Source organism: Hordeum vulgare, chromosome 3H (assembly GCF_904849725.1).
Source record: "Hordeum vulgare subsp. vulgare chromosome 3H, MorexV3_pseudomolecules_assembly, whole genome shotgun sequence".
Taxonomy (NCBI): Eukaryota; Viridiplantae; Streptophyta; class Magnoliopsida; order Poales; family Poaceae; genus Hordeum; species Hordeum vulgare.
The window spans coordinates 178,851,773-178,870,810 of record NC_058520.1 but is presented as its reverse complement, the minus strand read 5'-3'; positions in this window follow the sequence as shown (position 1 = coordinate 178,870,810).

Genomic DNA, 19,038 nt, shown 5'->3' with positions numbered 1-19,038 from the left:
CTGAGGTTCAAACGATAAGATCTTCGTAGAATATGTAGGATCCAATATGGGCATCCAGGTCCCGCTATTGGATATTGACCGAGGAGTCTCTCGGGTCATGTCTACATAGTTCTCGAACCCGCAGGGTCTGCACACTTAAGGTTCGACGTTGTTTTATGCGTATTTGAGTTATATGGTTGGTTACCGAATGTTGTTCGGAGTCCCGGATGAGATCACGGACGTCACGAGGGTTTCCGGAATGGTCCGGAAACGAAGATTGATATATAGGATGACCTCATTTGGTTACCGGAAGGTTTTCGTGCATTACCGGAAAAGTTTCGGGCTCATCGGTAGTGTACCGGGAGTGCCGGGAGGGGTGCCGGGGACCATCGGGAGGGGTGTCACGCCCCAAGGGGTCTCATGGGCTATGGGAAGAGATAAAACAGCCCCTAGTGGGCTGGAATAAGTTCCCACTAAGGCCCATAAGGTTTGAGAAGGAAAAAACACAAGGTGGAAAGAGTTTCCAAGTGGGAAGGTGGAATCCTACTCCAAGTAGGATTGGAGTAGGACTCCTCCACTTCCAATTTCGGCCAAACCTTTAGGTTTTGAGGCTGCCTCCTCCCCTCCCTCCCACCTATATATACGGAGGTTTTAGGGCTGATTTGAGACGACTTTTCCACGACAGCCCGACCACATACCTCCACGGTTTTTCCTCTAGATCGCGTTTCTGCGGAGCTCGGGCGGAGCCCTGCTGAGACAAGATCATCACCAACCTCCGGAGCGCCGTCACGCTGCCGGAGAACTCTTCTACCTCTCCGTCTCTCTTGCTGGATCAAGAAGGCCGAGATCATCGTCGAGCTGTACGTGTGCTGAACGCGGAGGTGCCGTCCGTTCGGTACTAGATCGTGGGACTGATCGCGGGATTGTTCGCGGGGCGGATCGAGGGACGTGAGGACGTTCCACTACATCAACCGCGATCTCTAATCGCTTCTGCTGTACGATCTACAAGGGTATGTAGATCACTCATCCCCTCTCGTAGATGGACATCACCATGATAGGTCTTCGTGCGCGTAGGAAAATTTTTGTTTCCCATGCGACGTTCCCCAACAGGTAGCTAGTCCGTTCTTCCTCCTTTTGTTCTTCGCTCTCCTCGTCATCTTTTTCATCTAATGAGCTCACAATTTCAGCATTTTCTTCTTCCATAGTTACCTGCAAAATAATAGTCCCTTCTTGGGCAGCATAGGATTTCTCCTTAAATCGTTCAATATAGGCATTATATTCATAATTAGTATAACAATAACGAAGCATAGCCAAATTTTCAGATCGGTAAGGAGCATCATCACACCTTTTAAACAGAGCCTCAATTTGATAAGCACCCATAAAAGCAACAAACTCTTCTATTTGATCCACATCATAGTAATCATATATACCATTAGCATAAGAAGCCAAGGTTCTATGATCATTAAACTCACAAGAAAAGGGAAGGTGTGGAGCCTTCATCCTAGAGCAACACGTAACACCATGTCTCTTGCATAGTTCCCAAGCATACCATTTCAACAAATGGATTTGATCCCATAAATGTTTCCCTTTTTGAGTCAAGCGATAATCCCTAAAGTATTCATGTTGATCCAACGTGTATCCCATTATATAATTGAATGGGGCTTTCTCAGCATTATTAAAGATGTATATAATATTTTCCACGTAACGAGCATCGAGGGTTTTAGGAGGTTCCCCATCTCCATCAGTAGCAAGTACACCTAATTGTTTTGGTATTTCGTGTTCCATATCCATAACAAAAGATAAAGAACAGCTTAGAACAGCAAATAAATCTAATTAGTGATAAAGCAAACAAGCACACACGAAAATATTCACCCCACGCTATTGCTCCCCGGCAACGGCGCTAGAAAAAGGTCTTGATAACCCACAAGTATAGGGGATCAGTTGTAGCCTTTCTCAATAAGTAAGAGTGTCGGACCCAACGAGGAGCTAAAGGTAGGACAAATATTCCCTCAAGTTCTATCGACCACCGATACAACTCTACGCACACTTTACGTTCGCGTTACCTAGAACAAGTATGAAACTAGAAGTACTTTGTAGGAGTGATAGGATAGGCTTGCAAGAAAGTAAAGAACACGTAAATAAAACTAGGGGCTGGTTAGATAAAGAAACAACTACGAGTGTCTAACGAGTGTGGAAAAGTGGTGGTAGGAGTTGCGGAATTGTCCTTAAGCAATTGACTACGTTACTAGATCGATAGCAAGTATTATGTGGGAGAGGCCTCTGCTAGCATGTCATCCCTTACTTGGAATTCTATGCACGTATGATTGGAACTATTAGCAAGCGTCCGCAACTACTAACGTTCATTAAGGTAAAACCCAACCATAGCAATAAGATATATTGGTCCCCCTTCAATCCCATATGCATCAATTTCTATGCTAGGTCTGAAGCTTCTATCACTCTAGCCTACCAATACATAGTCCTATCAACATACAAATAACCCTATGGTGTGATCGACGCGCGCGATCATATGATTGGCACCAAAGGACAGCAACTGTCACACCCTGTTTTTGCTATCACCTGTCAATGTTGTAAAATTCTGAGCTTGTTAATTTTTTTCAAAACTAATGTTGTGTCGGGACCCCGATCCTAAGCCATAGGAATCTAGCCTGTAACACATCGCATCCCTTTGCGGTCTCACGCACGGTTAACTCCACGGCTGCAGCCTTACCTTAGCCGGGACCGTTTGCGTCTTTTGACTCACGTATGCAATAGTGTTGCTAGCATTCCAATGTCAAAGAACCCAGATCGACATGTCTAGTCATAAACCAAAGTGGCAGTACCGCACAAGGACAGGCATACATGACCCAACAAAGCAGGTGTCGGTCATCAGTGATCGTAGACGAGTCGTAGCAAGCTACAAGGACTCCATTACGTCGCGTGACATTTCCCCAAAGAGGACAGACACAGCAGCTAAGAAGGACACATGCCGGTCAACCAATGTGTCCAGAGCAGTAGCGAACTACCAAGGCTCATTGGATCACAAAGGGGCATTTGCTTGTAAGGAGTGCTACTAAAGTTCACAACTAGGTAATCGAACCCCATACATATCAAGTACGACACATGTACACATGGCATACCGATATGTATAGATACATCGATGGCATCACAACATAACCATAAGCATACAACCTTTATTTAAGAGGCTCGGAAGAGCCACACACATAATATTACACATTAAGGGTCTCACGACCCATAATAGCAGTCATTCAGTTACAAGCCAGCGGAAGAGTTTAAACTGTCTGAGTACAGACAGGACAACTAGAAGGCACATGGCCTGACTATACTACAGATCCAACGTAGGGCCAGATCGTAGCTGGGACACCAGCTACTCATCGTCGTCGATGTCTACGAAGAACCCTCCATTAGGGTCATTAGCAACCTCTGCAACATGTATTAAGCAAACATGAGTACGAAGGTACTCAGCAAGAATTTAGGACAACTAACTACTCATGCAAGGTATCAAGAGGTATTGTGGGGTTTCATGCGGAAAGCCAGCGTTTGACTCGTGGCTAGACAACTTGCATATTTTAAATAATTTTGACAACTTGATTTCTCGCACACGAGTCCACTAACACCACAACAATACACTATCGTGGAATCATTTCGTCTCCGTACGGAAATGCCGTCCACGACACTCACGCTTATCTTGGCAATTTTATGAGTAGCCATTGAAGTTATCTATGAACAACATATGTCTCCAAGTAGTCCATACCCGCGGACGCGGCTATTCGAATAGATCATAACCATGCAGGGGTGTACTTCGTCACACACGCTCTCGCCACTTATCGCCATGTGCACGTCATGCACCTCGGCAACCTTCAAGCGGAAGCCCAGCGAGGGAGTCGGCCACGACCGTTAACCACAATAGTACCTAGTCCAGGTTTATCGCCTATCTGAGAGTAACCCGTGCGGAAGTCCGGCCGAGGTTTCCGCCACGGCCTCAAACGATGTGCGCAGGGTTCCCAAGCCCACCATCCGGGTGCCACTTGGTACACCGTGCCACTGCCTACCGCATCACGGTCCACCTCTCAGGTCAGCACCATGCACGGCCTCCAGCATTTCTATAAACACCAGAAACTACTTGCAACTCCTGGACCGAGTACTACGCGATTAATAGGCCGAGCGGGGTCATATTTCAGGGCCCAACATGTGGTAGTATCTAGTCTTGGATTACATACACGGAACTCAGTTCCTAAGGACGGTTCCAATGAAACAACCCGCCATGTACTCCTACACAACCTTTCACCAGTACCTTTACCAAATCAAGTTCAACACACAACCTTTGCTCACCGAACACATTCTCACAATTCTGTTCATCTCCCAGATGACAGACCATACACAACTCTAAGCATAGCATGCATAGCAGGATAAGGCACATCATAGCTCAAGCAACTATCAGGTATGCTAGGTTGCAAGGTTCGGCTATTTACTGTGACAAGGTTAGGTCATGCAAAGGAAGTGGGTTCAACTAACGTGGCAAAAGCAGTTGAAGCATTTGATCCTAATGCAATAAATAAGTGCAGGAGCAAGAACATGGGAATTATCGGGATGATCAAAAGGGTTGCTTGCCTTGTTGCTCAGAGGAGGAACGATATCCGTCAGATGGATATTCGGTGGAATCCGGGGGTGCGGAGCCTACCGAAAAGAATGGTAACATTCAATAACAATCATATGCAATCAAAATGATGCATGAGCATGGCATGAGAATGCAAAGTGATAAGTTATTATTTTCATCATGTATTAGGTATAGAGTTGATTTGAATCACATTCGAATAGCAATTCAAACGGGGTATTCTCGGATACCGGTTTAATTGATTCGACCTGATGCTCAGATCAACTTGATGTTAGCATGCATGAAATGTCATGTTAATGTACTGATTTGTAACTAGGACAGTGTGTGATCATGGCAACCATATTGAAATTTGAATATTTTCCAAATTCCATTTATAAAGTGATTATAAGAATTGAATTATTCCTTATTATACATGTTAGGGTTCTGTAACTTTTTCAAACATGGTTGAAAATAGCATAATCAGAATCCTTGAATTTTTCTGATACTTTTTCATATATAAATTATTTTCATTGGAGTTACAGATTAATTTCTATGATTTTTACAAGTTTTAGCAATTTCCTGGAATTATTTCTATACTGATAATTCTCTTTATTGCATCAGACCGACGTCAGCAGGTCAGCCGACCTGTTCAGGTCAAACCTGACAGGGGGGCCCCACTGGTCAGCCTCTCTGGGACTAATCCCACGCTGACCAGCCCCTAAACTGAGTTGACTTGGCCTTGGGCCCACTGTCAGCGAGAGATTAAGCTCCTAATCTGCTGGATTAGCTTTGCCACGTCGACCCCCACCGGAGCATGGCCGGCGGTGATCACGGGCGCGGCGGAGGGCTCGCCGGAGGAAGCTAGACTGCGCATCGGCCGTCGGTTTTGGGCGCAGAAAGCAGCTACGGGTAGCTGGTGCAACGCCGCATCTAACGGGGCATTAGGGGGAAGCTAGGGTCGCCGGGAGGGGCGCCGGCGACGAGCCGAAGCTCGGCCTTCTATGAGAGACGGCTCTAGGGCACGGGGAGGGAAGCTGGGGGGCTCATCATACTCCTGGAGGCTCCAGGAGCTCGATCCCTAGCTCGAGCGCGTGGATCAGACACCACAGCGACGACGACGACATGACCGGCGGCGAGAAGCTCTCGGCCTTGGTGGGGAACGGGGCTACGATGCACGGGAGAGCGTGGGGCGAGAGGGGAAACGACGACGAGCTCACGGCGGTTCCGATGGTGTTGACGAAGGGCTCGGGGGTGCGCCGGAGGGAGCGAATCGACGGGAGAGGTCCGGCGGCCGGAGGTGGAAGACGATGGCGTTGGGGGCGATGCAGAGCTCGGGGAGACTTCGGCTTCTGCAGGGAGGGCCGGCTCGACGAGGCGGAGCTAATGGACTACTCGGAGGAAGGTTCCCGTGGATAGAAGCGCTGCGGCTCGAGCTCGAGCTCGTGGTAATGGCGGCAGCAGGAGGAGGAAAAGATCCGAGAGGAGGGAGAGAGCTATCGTTAGGAATGGATAGAGGAGACCCCGGGGAGCTTATCCCCGTTGTCGCGCTGTCCGGGGGGGCTCTGGAGCTCTCCATGGCAAAGCAGGAGGTGGAGGGGGCCGCCGTGGTCGATCTCCCCTCTGCCAGAAGGCAGAGGAAGAAGACGACCCTGCCCCTGGTGGGCTGGGCCTCCTCAGGCGACAGGTAACGTTTTTCTTCTTCCTAATTCTTTTCTGTTTTGTTCTGTTTTGCTAAATAATGTTTTGCTATTTATTTCAGCTCCAAAATGGTGGTAAAAATTATTTTAAACACACCTGAATATTTGTTATAATATTCCCAACCATTTCCAAAGTTTTCAACATTTTTGAAAATTTATAGTTTCTGATTTCAATTTTTAAAATTTGAAACCAGTGGCGTTTGCACTACTTCAAAATGCTTGAAGTGTCAAGAAAATAGTTTTCTCCAATGCTCATTTACTTTCATGATTTATCAGAAGGTTTGAACATTTCTTGAGGCCATTTTGGGTTCATTGATTTTGACTACTTTGAGATTTCCTTTATTTAAGGTAGTAGCTAGGGTTTGAGTTTTTCCTTTGCCACTATCTTGTTTTTGTTGAAACTTCTTAGATGCAAATGCAAAGAATACATGAGCACAAGACTAACTTGCTTAAGGGTTATGGATGTGACAACTCACTCCCACTCAAAAGAATCTCGTCCCGAGATTTAGAAGTCGTCGGGAATAACGGAGGATACTCAAGTCGGAGACGATCCTCTCTTTCCCAAGTTGCCTCCTTTTCGAAATGATTTGACCATTGAACTTTAAGAAACTTGAGGTTTCGACGTCGAGTGGTACGCTCAGCTTGATCAAGAATACGCACGGGGTATTCTCGGTATGAAAGGTTATCTTGGAGATCAAGCGTTTCGTGGTCCACTTCACGGATCGGATCCGAAAAGCAACGCCTGAGTTGCGAGACGTGGAAAACATCATGAACCTTGGAAAGATGCGGAGGAAGTTCCAACTGGTAGGCAACTTCTCCTTGTTTGGCAAGAATGCAAAAAGGACCAATGTAACGAGGAGCCAATTTGCCCTTGATACCGAATCGATGGGTACCCTTCAAAGGTGTAACCCGAAGGTAAGCCTTCTCGTCAACTTCAAAGGTCACAGCCTTATGATGACGATCATATTGGCTCCTTTGACGAGACTGGGCTGTTTTCAAATTTTCACGAATAATGCGAACCTGCTCTTCTGCATCCTGGATCATATCCGGGCCAAAGAGTTGCCTCTCTCCGGTTTCTGACCAATTAAGAGGTGTTCGACATCTTCGTCCATAGAGAACTTCAAAAGGGGCTTTGCCCAAGCTTGATTGGTAACTATTGTTATAAGCGAATTCGGCGAATGGAAGACACTTCTCCCAATTCATACCGAACGATATAACACAAGCTCGGAGCATATCTTCTAGAATTTGATTCACTCTTTCTACTTGACCACTTGATTGAGGATGGAAAGAAGTGCTAAAAGATAAGTGAGTCCCCATGGCATTCTGAAAACTTTCCCAGAAGCGAGAAGTAAAGATACTTCCATGGTCCGAGTTAATCTCCAGGGGAACACCATGAAGAGACACTATTCGAGAGATATATAACTCTGCTAGCTGGCTAGCTGTTATACTCTCACGAACGGGAAGAAAATGAGCCACTTTGGAGAGACGGTCAATGACCACAAAGATAGCATTATTCCCTTTCTTGGTCTTGGGAAATCCGGTAATGAAATCCATGTTAACTTTATTCCATTTCCATTCAGGAATAGCTAAGGGCTGAAGGGTGCCAGCAGGCCTTTGATGCTCTGCCTTAACTCGACGACAAACGTCGCAGTTAGCAATGAACTTAGCAATTTCTCTCTTCATCCTAGTCCACCAGAACCTCTGGCGTAGGTCCTGATACATCTTAGTACTACCGGGATGAATGGTGAGAGGAGAATCATGAGCCTCCTTAAGGATTAACTACCTTAGATGTGGGTTCTTAGGAACCACTAAACGATTCTGGAAGAAGACAACACCTTGATCATTCATGGAAAATTCTTTAGCGTTTCCGCTAAAAATATTCTCCTTGATCCGTGATATACCCTTGTCACGCTTTTGGCCAGCTATAATTTGATCCTTAAGAGTAGGCTTCGCCACCAGGGTAGAAAGGAATCCTTGAGGAACAATATGACTATTCAACTTCCGAAAGTCCTCATGGAGATGTGGTTGACCTTGTTGTAGCATCAAATTGTTACAATAAGATTTACGACTTAGCGCATCGGCCATAACATTGGCCTTCCCCGGGGTGTAAGTTATCCCTAGGTCGTAATCCGAGATCAACTCAACCCACCGTCTTTGCCTGAGATTCAAATCCGGCTGGGTGAAAATATATTTCAGACTTTGGTGATCAATGAATATTTCACAACGATTACCCAGAAGGTAATGTCGCCAGGTTTTTAGTGCATGGACCACAGCTGCAAGCTCAAGGTCATGTGTGGGATAATTATCCTCATGTGGACGCAACTGTCGAGATGCGTATGCGATCACATGACGATCTTGCATGAGAATGCAACCTAATCCTTGTCGCGAGGCGTCGCAATAGATAACAAAGTCCTTAGAAAAATCTGATGGTAGCAACACAGGTGCGGAGGTCAGGCGTCTTTTCAGTTCCTGAAAACTATGCTCACACTGTGGTGTCCACTCGAACTTTTTATCCTTCTTGAGGAGTTCAGTGAGAGGCTTTGCAACCTTGGAGAAATTCTCGACGAAGCGGCGACAATAGCTCGCTAGACCAAGAAAACTCCTAACTTGCTTAACCGATTCAGGTTGAGTCCAATCAAGGACAGCTTGAACTCTCTCGGGATTGACAACAATACCCTTACCAGAGATTACGTGTCCTAGATAGGTCACTTCTGGTAACCAGAATTCACATTTTGAAAATTTGGCATAAAGGCGATGCTCTCGAAGTTTCATCAATACCAGCCTTAGATGCTCGGCATGTTCTTGTTCATTCTTCGAGTAGATGAGAATATCATCGAGGTATACCACGACGAATTTATCCAAATACTCCATGAAGATTGAATTCATCAGCCGAGAGAAGGTGGCTGGGGCATTGGTTAAACCGAAGGACATAACGGTGTACTCATATTGGCCATAACGAGTAACAAAAGCCGTTTTTGGAATGTCCCCGTTCTTGATCTTGATTTGATGGTATCCCAACCTCAAATCCATTTTGGAGAAGACTGAGGATCCAACAAGCTGATCGTACAGATCGTTGATCCTGGGGAGCAGATACTTGTTCTTAATGGTGACCAGATTAACTGGTCGGTAATCTACAACCATCCGATCCGTTCCGTCTTTCTTCTTGACGAAGAGGACGGGACAAGCCCAAGGAGAAGAGCTAGGACGAATGAAACCTTTGTTCAAGGCCTCATCTAGTTGCTTCTTAAGTTCGGCTAGCTCCAGGGGTGCCATCTTATAAGGTCTTCTGGCTATTGGGACAGTTCCTGGAACAAGATCTATTACAAACTCTACATCTCTGTCAGGTGGAATTCCTAGCAGTTCCTCTGGAAAAACATCCAGGAAGTCACGGACTACCGGAATGTCTTCAAGTTCCGGAAGAGGGTTGGCATTTAGGGAATAGAGTTGGCATTTGGCAACTCGAGTAGAGACATTTACTATCTCACCCGAGGGATGGGTAAGCTGGACATTTCTAGAATGAGTATCAATCTTGGCATAGTGAGCTGACATCCAGTCCATGCCCAAGATGATATTAATATCCGAAGATTTCAATGCTATCAATGAGGCTAGAAAAACTAGCATGTCTACTAGAATTTCATTGTCATAGGTTATCCTAGAGGTTTGCCATTTACTACCAGGGGTTTGGACAACCAAGGGGATTGGCATATCACAAAAAGACATGTTATGCAACTGTGCATAACTTTCTGAAATGAAGGAATGAGAAGACCCAGTGTCAAAGAGAACGGACGCTGGGTGATGATTAACAAGAAGCGTACCCAGCATGACGTCGGGATCCTCTGCAGCTTCTTCTGCTGACACATAGTTCACACGGCCACGTGCAGGAGTTGGCTTCACATAAAAAGCTTTGCCCGACTTGGCTTGCCCGACGGACTTTCCGGGTTGCTTGGCACCCACATTCTGAGGACACTCACGGGAATAGTGCCCTGGTTCTCCACACTTGTAGCATATCACCTGGTTGGCACGTGGTGCGGCATTGCTAGCTGGACCACCATAAGCTTTTGCTGGAGGGTTGGCCTGATTCGTCTGAGGCGCCACGTAGGATTGCCTCGGAGTGTATCTTGGCGGCAGAGAACTGTTCGGAACCCACAACCTGCGTTTTGGAAACGCGGAACCAGAAGATGAGCCAAAGTCACGGGAGTGCTTCCTTGTGGCTTCGAAGTCAGTATGACTAGTCTCGGCACTGATCGCTTTGTTGACTAGGGCTTGAAAGCTTGCACACTCATGGAGGCGCAGATCACGACGCAACTCACGGCTTAGACCCTTACGGAATCTTGCTTGCTTCTTCGCGTCAGTAGACACCTCCTCTGTTGCATAGCGGGCGAGGTTACTGAACTCGCGGCTATAGGCATCCACCGACAACTTGCCCTGAGTGAAGGCACAGAACTCCTCTCTCTTTCTGTCCATCAGGCCCTCTGGAATATGGTGCAGACGAAAAGCTGCACTGAAGTCTGCCCATGTGGCCACTGGTTCAGCAGGACGCATAGCTTCAAAATTCTCCCACCACAGATTGGCGGGTCCTTCCAGGAAATACGCTGCAAAGTTCACCTTGTCGGCCTCAGACACATTCGCAGAGCGAATCTTGCGTGAGATGCTGCACAGCCAGTCATCAGCGTCGAGGGGATCGACGGAATGATGAAACTTTGGAGGATTCAGCTTCACAAAGTCATTGAGGGACACTGCATCATTCCTAGGCTGTCGAGCCGTATTCTGCTCAATACGCTCTAGCAGTCGGTTGATCTCCCTTTTGTTTCTTTCTGCCTCAAGCATCACTTCCACCAGAGAAGGCGGGTGAGGCAGGTCTTCCTGCGACGCTTGACTACCCTCGCCTTGCTCATGAGCAGGGGCACGGTTCAACCTGGTGAACACCATCCTGACCAACAAACTCATAGCTTAGACCAATATCATATCAATACTAGCTATGGATTAAGAATGTACTGAACACACGAAATGCGGAAATGAATATCCGAACAGCATGGTAACAAGCAACTGCTATATATACACCATGGTTCATACACACCCTTACATAGTTCAGTACAACCTTAACCGAAGAGCAAACTACTGAAATTGTGAAACTACTCATCAGAGGCTTACAAGCTTCCTATACATTATTTATCTAGGCCTCCGAAATTCATTTCACATTACAGACATACTTCACAAGTCACGCAGGACTGTGAACGTACGGCTGCTACCATACTATCCTTCCGCTCATAGCTCAGGCATCCGCATAGAACATCTCATAGAGATTACCTCCATGACCTGGTAGCTCAACTTGCGGATCAGGAAACACTCTAGCCTGAGATCCCTGGGATCCATAAGGACACGGATGTGGCCTTGGTCCCCTGACTGGTGGTAAGAGGGGTCCCCGAAGAGGTGTGACTCCTCCTATAGCTGGCCAGTCAACGTAGGCCGGAAGATGGGTCCTAACAGGGTTCAGCATCTCCATCTCTCCATACCCTGTCTGGACTACCGGTGCCAGCTGCGTCAAAACTGTCCACAGACGGGCACGGGTAGCATAAAGCTCCATGCGGAGAGCACGAGCATCCCTGTCTCTGTTCTCTAGCATCTTAACAGTGGACTGCAGAAGTGGATCCTCCATAGAAGAATCAAAATAGACTCCAGTGAGGTATCCCTCTTCACCAGGTTGAGAGGCCGGAACATAGCAGAACTCTGAATTCTGCAGCAGTGCATGTCTCGCTCTCATAATGGTCAGCATTGAATAGGCAGCATCCTGTACTGCCATGTCAACGGTGACCCCCAACCCATAGGACCAATGGATTGGCTCCTCAGCTCTAGGGTAGTCTGGAAATACCCTAACAGTGCAGATGTATTGGCTCTGGTTGAAGTCTCGGTACTGTTCCTCTACTGTGTACTCGGGGTACCAGCGGTAACCGCACACCGACATCACCCTGACCAGCATGGCCGTATGACCCGGCACATCAATGCACCTGGTTAGACGTACCACCTGACGAGAAGGACGGCCAGGCATATGTAAATAGAGAGTACTGCAAAAGCATTAGAGCTCCGAATGCAAAATTGGGCAGCATAACGACTGTAAATGCTCAAAAACAAATTTTGAGGCAACCCAAAAATGGAATAGCGTAACCACTCAACTATCAAGTTCAACTCTCTGATCATCAAACGTACTTCCTGCTTCCTAGGAAAAAAGAAACCCAATATCTCTCGACCCGTAGTCTTATAAGCTACCGATCCGAAACACGAGCCTCGGAGAAGATGAGTAACCTAGTCCTTAATTCCCGCAGAAGAGACGAGGATGACCAGAATAGAATAACTTGAGAAGAGAACAAGAGTCTTACGTTCCCTTCCACAAACAATTCCCTTACATATAACTAAAGCAATTCTAGACTCAACTTCGACCAGTTTGGCTTAGTAATCCTACAGTCAGTCAGGCTCTGATACCAACGCTGTCGGGACCCCGATCCTAAGCCATAGGAATCCAGCCTGTAACACATCGCATCCCTTTGCGGTCTCACGCACGGTTAACTCCACGGCTGCAGCCTTACCTTAGCCGGGACCGTTTTTGTATTTTGACTCACGTATGCAATAGTGTTGCTAGCATTCCAATGTCAAAGAACCCGGATCGACATGTCTAGTCATAAACCAAAGTGGCAGTACCGCACAAGGACATGCATACATGACCCAACAAAGCAGGTGTCGGTCATCAGCGATCGTAGACGAGTCATAGCAAGCTACAAGGACTCCATTACGTCGCGTGACATTTCCCCAAAGAGGACAGACATAGCAGCTAAGAAGGACACATGCCGGTCAACCAATGTGTCCGGAGCAGTAACGAACTACCAAGGCTCATTGGATCACAAAGGGGCATTTCCTTGTAAGGAGTGCTACTAAAGTTCACGACTAGGTAATCGAACCCCATACATATCAAGTACGACACACGTACGCATGGCATACCGATATGTATAGATACATCGATGGCATCACAACATAAACATAAACATACAAGCTTTATTTAAGAGGCTTGGAAGAGCCACACACATAATATTACACATTAAGGGTCTCACGACCCATAATAGCAGTCATTCAGTTACAAGCCAGCGGAAGAGTTTAAACTGTCTGAGTACAGACAGGACAACTAGAAGGCACATGGCCTGACTATACTACAGATCCAACGTAGGGCCAGATCGTAGCTGGGACACCAGCTACTCGTCGTCGTCGATGTCTACGAAGAACCCTCCATTAGGGTCATTAGCAACCTCTGCAACATGTATTAAGCAAACATGAGTATGAAGATACTCAGCAAGACTTTAGGACAACTAACTACTCATGCAAGGTATCAAGAGGTATTGTGGGGTTTCATGCGGAAAGCCAGCATTTGACTCGTGGCTAGACAACTTGCATATTTTAAATAATTTTGACAACTTGATTTCTTGCACACGAGTTCACTAACACCACAACAATACACTATCGTGGAATCATTTCGTCTCCGTACGGAAATGCCGTCCACGACACTCACGCTTATCTTGGCAATTTTATGAGTAGCCATTGAAGTTATCTATGAACAACATATGTCTCCAAGTAGTCCATATCCGCGGACGCGGCTATTCGAATAGATCATAACCCTGCAGGGGTGTACTTCGTCACACACGCTCTCGCCACTTATCGCCATGTGCACGTCATGCACATCGGCAACCTTCAAGCGGAAGCCCAGCGAGGGAGTCGGCCACGACCGTTAACCACACTAGTACCTATTCCCGGTTTATCGCCTATCTGAGAGTAACCCGTGCGGAAGTCCGGCCGAGGTTTCCGCCACGGCCTCAAACGATGTGCAAAGGGTTCCCAAGCCAACCATTCGGGTGCCACTTGGTACACCGTGCCACTGCCTACCGCATCACGGTCCACCTCTCAGGTCAGCACCATGCACGGCCTCCAGCATTTCTATAAACACCAGAAACTACTTGCAACTCCTGGACCGAGTACTACGTGATTAATAGGCCGAGCGGGGTCATATTTCAGGGCCCAGCATGTGGTAGTATCTAGTCTTGGATTACATACACAGAACTCAGTTCCTAAGGACGGTTCCAATGAAACAACCCGCCATGTACTCCTACACAGCCTTTCACCGGAACCTTTACCAAATCAAGTTCAACACACAACCTTTGCTCACCGAACACATTCTCACAATTCTCTTCATCTCCCAGATGACAGACCATACACAACTCTAAGCATAGCATGCATAGCAGGATAAGGCACATCATAGCTCAAGCAACTATCAGGTATGCTAGGTTGCAAGGTTCGGCTATTTACTGTGACAAGGTTAGGTCATGCAAAGGAAGTGGGTTCAACTAACGTGGCAAAAGCAGTTGAAGCATTTGATCCTAATGCAATAAATAAGTGCAGGAGCAAGAACATGGGAATTATCGGGATGATCAAAAGGGTTGCTTGCCTTGTTGCTCAGAGGAGGAACGATATCCGTCAGATGGATATTCGGTGGAATCCGGGGGTGCGGAGCCTACCGAAAAGAATGGTAACATTCAATAACAATCATATGCAATCAAAATGATGCATGAGCATGGCATGAGAATGCAAAGTGATAAGTTATTATTTTCATCATGTATTAGGTATAGAGTTGATTTGAATCACATTCGAATAGCAATTCAAACGGGGTATTCTCGGATACCGGTTTAATTGATTCGACCTGTTAGGGTTCCTTATTATACATGTTAGGGTTCTGTAACTTTTTCAAACATGGTTGAAAATAGCATAATCAGAATCCTTGAATTTTTCTGATACTTTTTCATATATAAATTATTTTCATTGGAGTTACAGATTAATTTCTATGATTTTTACAAGTTTTAGCAATTTCCTGGAATTATTTCTATACTGATAATTCTCTTTATTGCATCAGACCGACGTCAGCAGGTCAGCCGACCTGTTCAGGTCAAACCTGACAGGGGGGCCCCACTGGTCAGCCTCTCTGGGACTAATCCCACGCTGACCAGCCCCTAAACTGAGTTGACTTGGCCTTGGGCCCACTGTCAGCGAGAGATTAAGCTCCTAATCTGCTGGATTAGCTTTGCCACGTCGACCCCCACCGGAGCATGGACGGCGGTGACCACGGGCGCGGCGGAGGGCTCGCCGGAGGAAGCTAGACTGCGCATCGGCCGTCGGTTTTGGGCGCAGAAAGGAGCTACGGGTAGCTGGTGCAACGCCGCATCTAACGGGGCATCAGGGGGAAGCTAGGGTCGCCGGGAGGGGCGCCGGCGACGAGCCGAAGCGGCGGCCGAAGCTCGGCCTTCTATGAGAGACGGCTCTAGGGCACGGGGAGGGCAGCTGGGGGGCTCATCATACTCCTGGAGGCTCCAGGAGCTCGATCCCTAGCTCGAGCGCGTGGATCAGACACCACAGCGACGGCGACGACATGACCGGCGGCGAGAAGCTCTCGGCCTTGGTGGGGAACGGGGCTACGATGCACGGGAGAGCGTGGGGCGAGAGGGGAAATGACGACGAGCTCACGGCGGTTCTGATGGTGTTGACGAAGGGCTCGGGGGTGCGCCGGAGGGAGCGAATCGACGGGAGAGGTCCGGCGGCCGGAGGTGGAAGACGATGGCGTTGGGGGCGATGCAGAGCTCGGGGAGACTTCGGCTTCTGCAGGGAGGGCCGGCTCGACGAGGTGGAGCTAACGGACTACTCGGAGGAAGGTTCCCGTGGCTAGAAGCGCTGCGGCTCGAGATCGAGCTCGTGGTAATGGCGGTAGCAGGAGGAGGAAAAGATCCGAGAGGAGGGAGAGAGCTATCGCTAGGAATGGATAGAGGAGACCCCGGGGAGCTTATCCCCGTTGTCGCGCTATCCCGGGGGGCTCTGGAGCTCGCCACGGCGAAGCAGGAGGTGGAGGGGGCCGCCGTGGTCGATCTCCCCTCTGCCAGAAGGCAGAGGAAGAAGACGACCCTGCCCCTGGTGGGCTGGGCCTCCTCAGGCGACACGTAACGTTTTTCTTCTTCCTAATTCTTTTCTGTTTTGTTCTGTTTTGCTAAATAATGTTTTGCTATTTATTTCAGCTCCAAAATGGTGGTAAAAATTATTTTAAACACACCTGAATATTTGTTATAATATTCCCAACCATTTCCAAAGTTTTCAAAATTTTTGAAAATTTATAGTTTCTGATTTCAAATTTAAAGTTTGAAACCAGTGGCTTTTGCATTAATTTAAAATGCTTAAAGTGCCAAGAAAAATGTTTTCTCCAATGCTCATTTACTTTCATGATTTATCAGAAAGTTTGAACATTTCTTGAGGCCATTTTGGGTTCATTGATTTTAACTACTTTATTTAAAGTAGTGGCTAGGGTTTTAAGATTTTCTTTTGCCACTTTCTTGATCTTGTTGAGAATTCTTAGATGCAAATGCAAAGAAGACATGAGCACAATGCTAACTTCCTTAAGGGTTAGGGATGTGACATGTTGTGATTGCCATAATTGACATTGTATGCTTGTGTGCTTGATCATGTGAGTTTTAAAACCCTAAAAATCCTTTTTGGTATTTTTCTGATTTTCAAAAACCCTTGATAACCAAAGTAAACCACCTTGAGATGCACTACATGTCATTGATAACCAGCAGTGTTTCCACTCATATTTAGTAATCTGATTCTTACCTATCTTTATATTTCAAAACCACAAAAATAATTATTTGTGAGTATTTTCCCAATTAGATAACCTGTCCATTTCTAAGGTCAGAATTGGTATTCCAACATGGAAGAATACTTTTCTGCTTTGGAAAAATCTGATTAAATTTAGAGATGATCATAAGGACATATATTTTCCATACATAGGATTTTAAACCCCATTTTATATTATATCTATTGATTAAAACTATAAAAGCTATTTCTATCTGTTTTGGCATTTTGAAATAGGAAATATTCTCAATAAATTCCTAGAAAATTCCAGTGATGCCCCTAAGCCTTGTTTGGTGTCCACATTAAGTTTCACCATGATCAAAAGTGGGTAAGGACTCCAAATAACCCTAATACCCTGTCTGTGCAGAATCAAGTTAGAGCAATTCTACATAGCAAAGTTTGTCCTATGAAGCTAAAACTTTGCAGGAGTGCCTAATACCTCAAATGAGGGTTCTACACCAAAAATGGGATTTGTGGGACTTAGTTTGCCCACACTCCCTTATGAAGGAACACATCTGGTCATATTGGAGTGATTTCAAGTTTACAAAGCTAAACTTGTCCAATGGAGCTCAAATTTGGTGGAACTCCATGGTTTATCCCCAAAACCAAACCTGTTAAGTCTCGGCACTAGTGGTGGGGTGCAACCCCTTGTGACCACTCTCGAACACCTTTTGACAAAGAGGAAAAAGCCACCTTAGCCACAGTTAAACCAAACCCCTTTGCTTCAAACTCTTAGATTAAGTAGCCAACACAAGTAGCTAACCCCAGTCAACTGGCCCCTCACTGGTTCAAAGTGGAAAGGCAAAAAACCCCAATTTAGGCATCAGTTCATGATTGACAGCACCAATATTCCTTGCCTCCTTTGACCAGCCGAAGCTCCCACTAGAACAAAGCGGCTAGCCACACCCCCAGCAAGAGCCAGGACATGCTAGACACGTCCAAAGTGCCTCAGAGCGCACCAGCATGCCGTGGCATGCGAAAACTGTGCTCTCGGCGCCCTACAGGGAGTCTCCGAGGTGGGCGCTGATACGTCCATTTTGCATCATGCTTTCATGTTGATATTTATCGCTTTATGGGCTGTTATATTACTTTGTGGTACCATATTTATGCCTTTTCTCTCGTATCTTGCAAGGTTTATTCGAAGAGGGAGAATTCAGGCAGCTGGAATTCTGGACTGGAAAAGGAGCAAATCTGAGTCCTCTATTCTGCACAACTCCAAATGCCCTGAAAATTTACGTGGAATTTTTTGGGAATATATAAAAAATACTGGGCGAAAGAAGTACTAGATGGGAGCTACCATGGCCCCACAAGCCTGGTAGCCGCCACCCCCCTCGTGGCGGCTACATGGCTTGTGGGCTCCCTGATGGCCCACTGCCCCCCCTCTTTTGCTATATGAAGGGTTTCGTTCCAGAAAAAATCAGAAGGGAGCTTTTTCGTGGTTTCGCCGCCGCCACGAGGCGGAACTTGAGCAGATCCAATCTAGAGCTCCTGCAGGACGATCCTGCTGGGGAAACTTCCCTCCCGGAGGGGGAAATCGTCGCCATCGTCATCACCAACAATCCTCTCGTCGGAGGGCAGGCATCTTCATCAGCACCATCTCCTCTCCAATCCCTAGTTCATCTCTTGTAACCAATCTCCGTCTGGCGACTCCGATTGGTACTTGTAAGGTTGCTAGTAGTGTTGATTACTCTTTGTAGTTGATGCTAGTTGGATTACTTGGTGGAAGAGTTTATGTTTAGATCCTTGATGATATTCATTACACCTCTGATCATGATTATGATTATGCTTTGTGAGTAGTTACTTTTGTTCCCGAGGACATGGGATAAGTCATTCTAATAATAGTCATGTGAATTTGGTATTCATTCGGTATTTTGATATGTTGTATGTTGTCTTTTCCTCTAGTGGTGTTATGTGAACATCGACTACATAACACTTCAAAATACTCGGGCCTAGAGGAAGGCATTGGGGAGTAGTAAGTAGATGATGGGTTGCTGGCGTGACAGAAGCTTAAACCCCAGTCTATGCGTTGCTTCGTAAGGGGCTGAT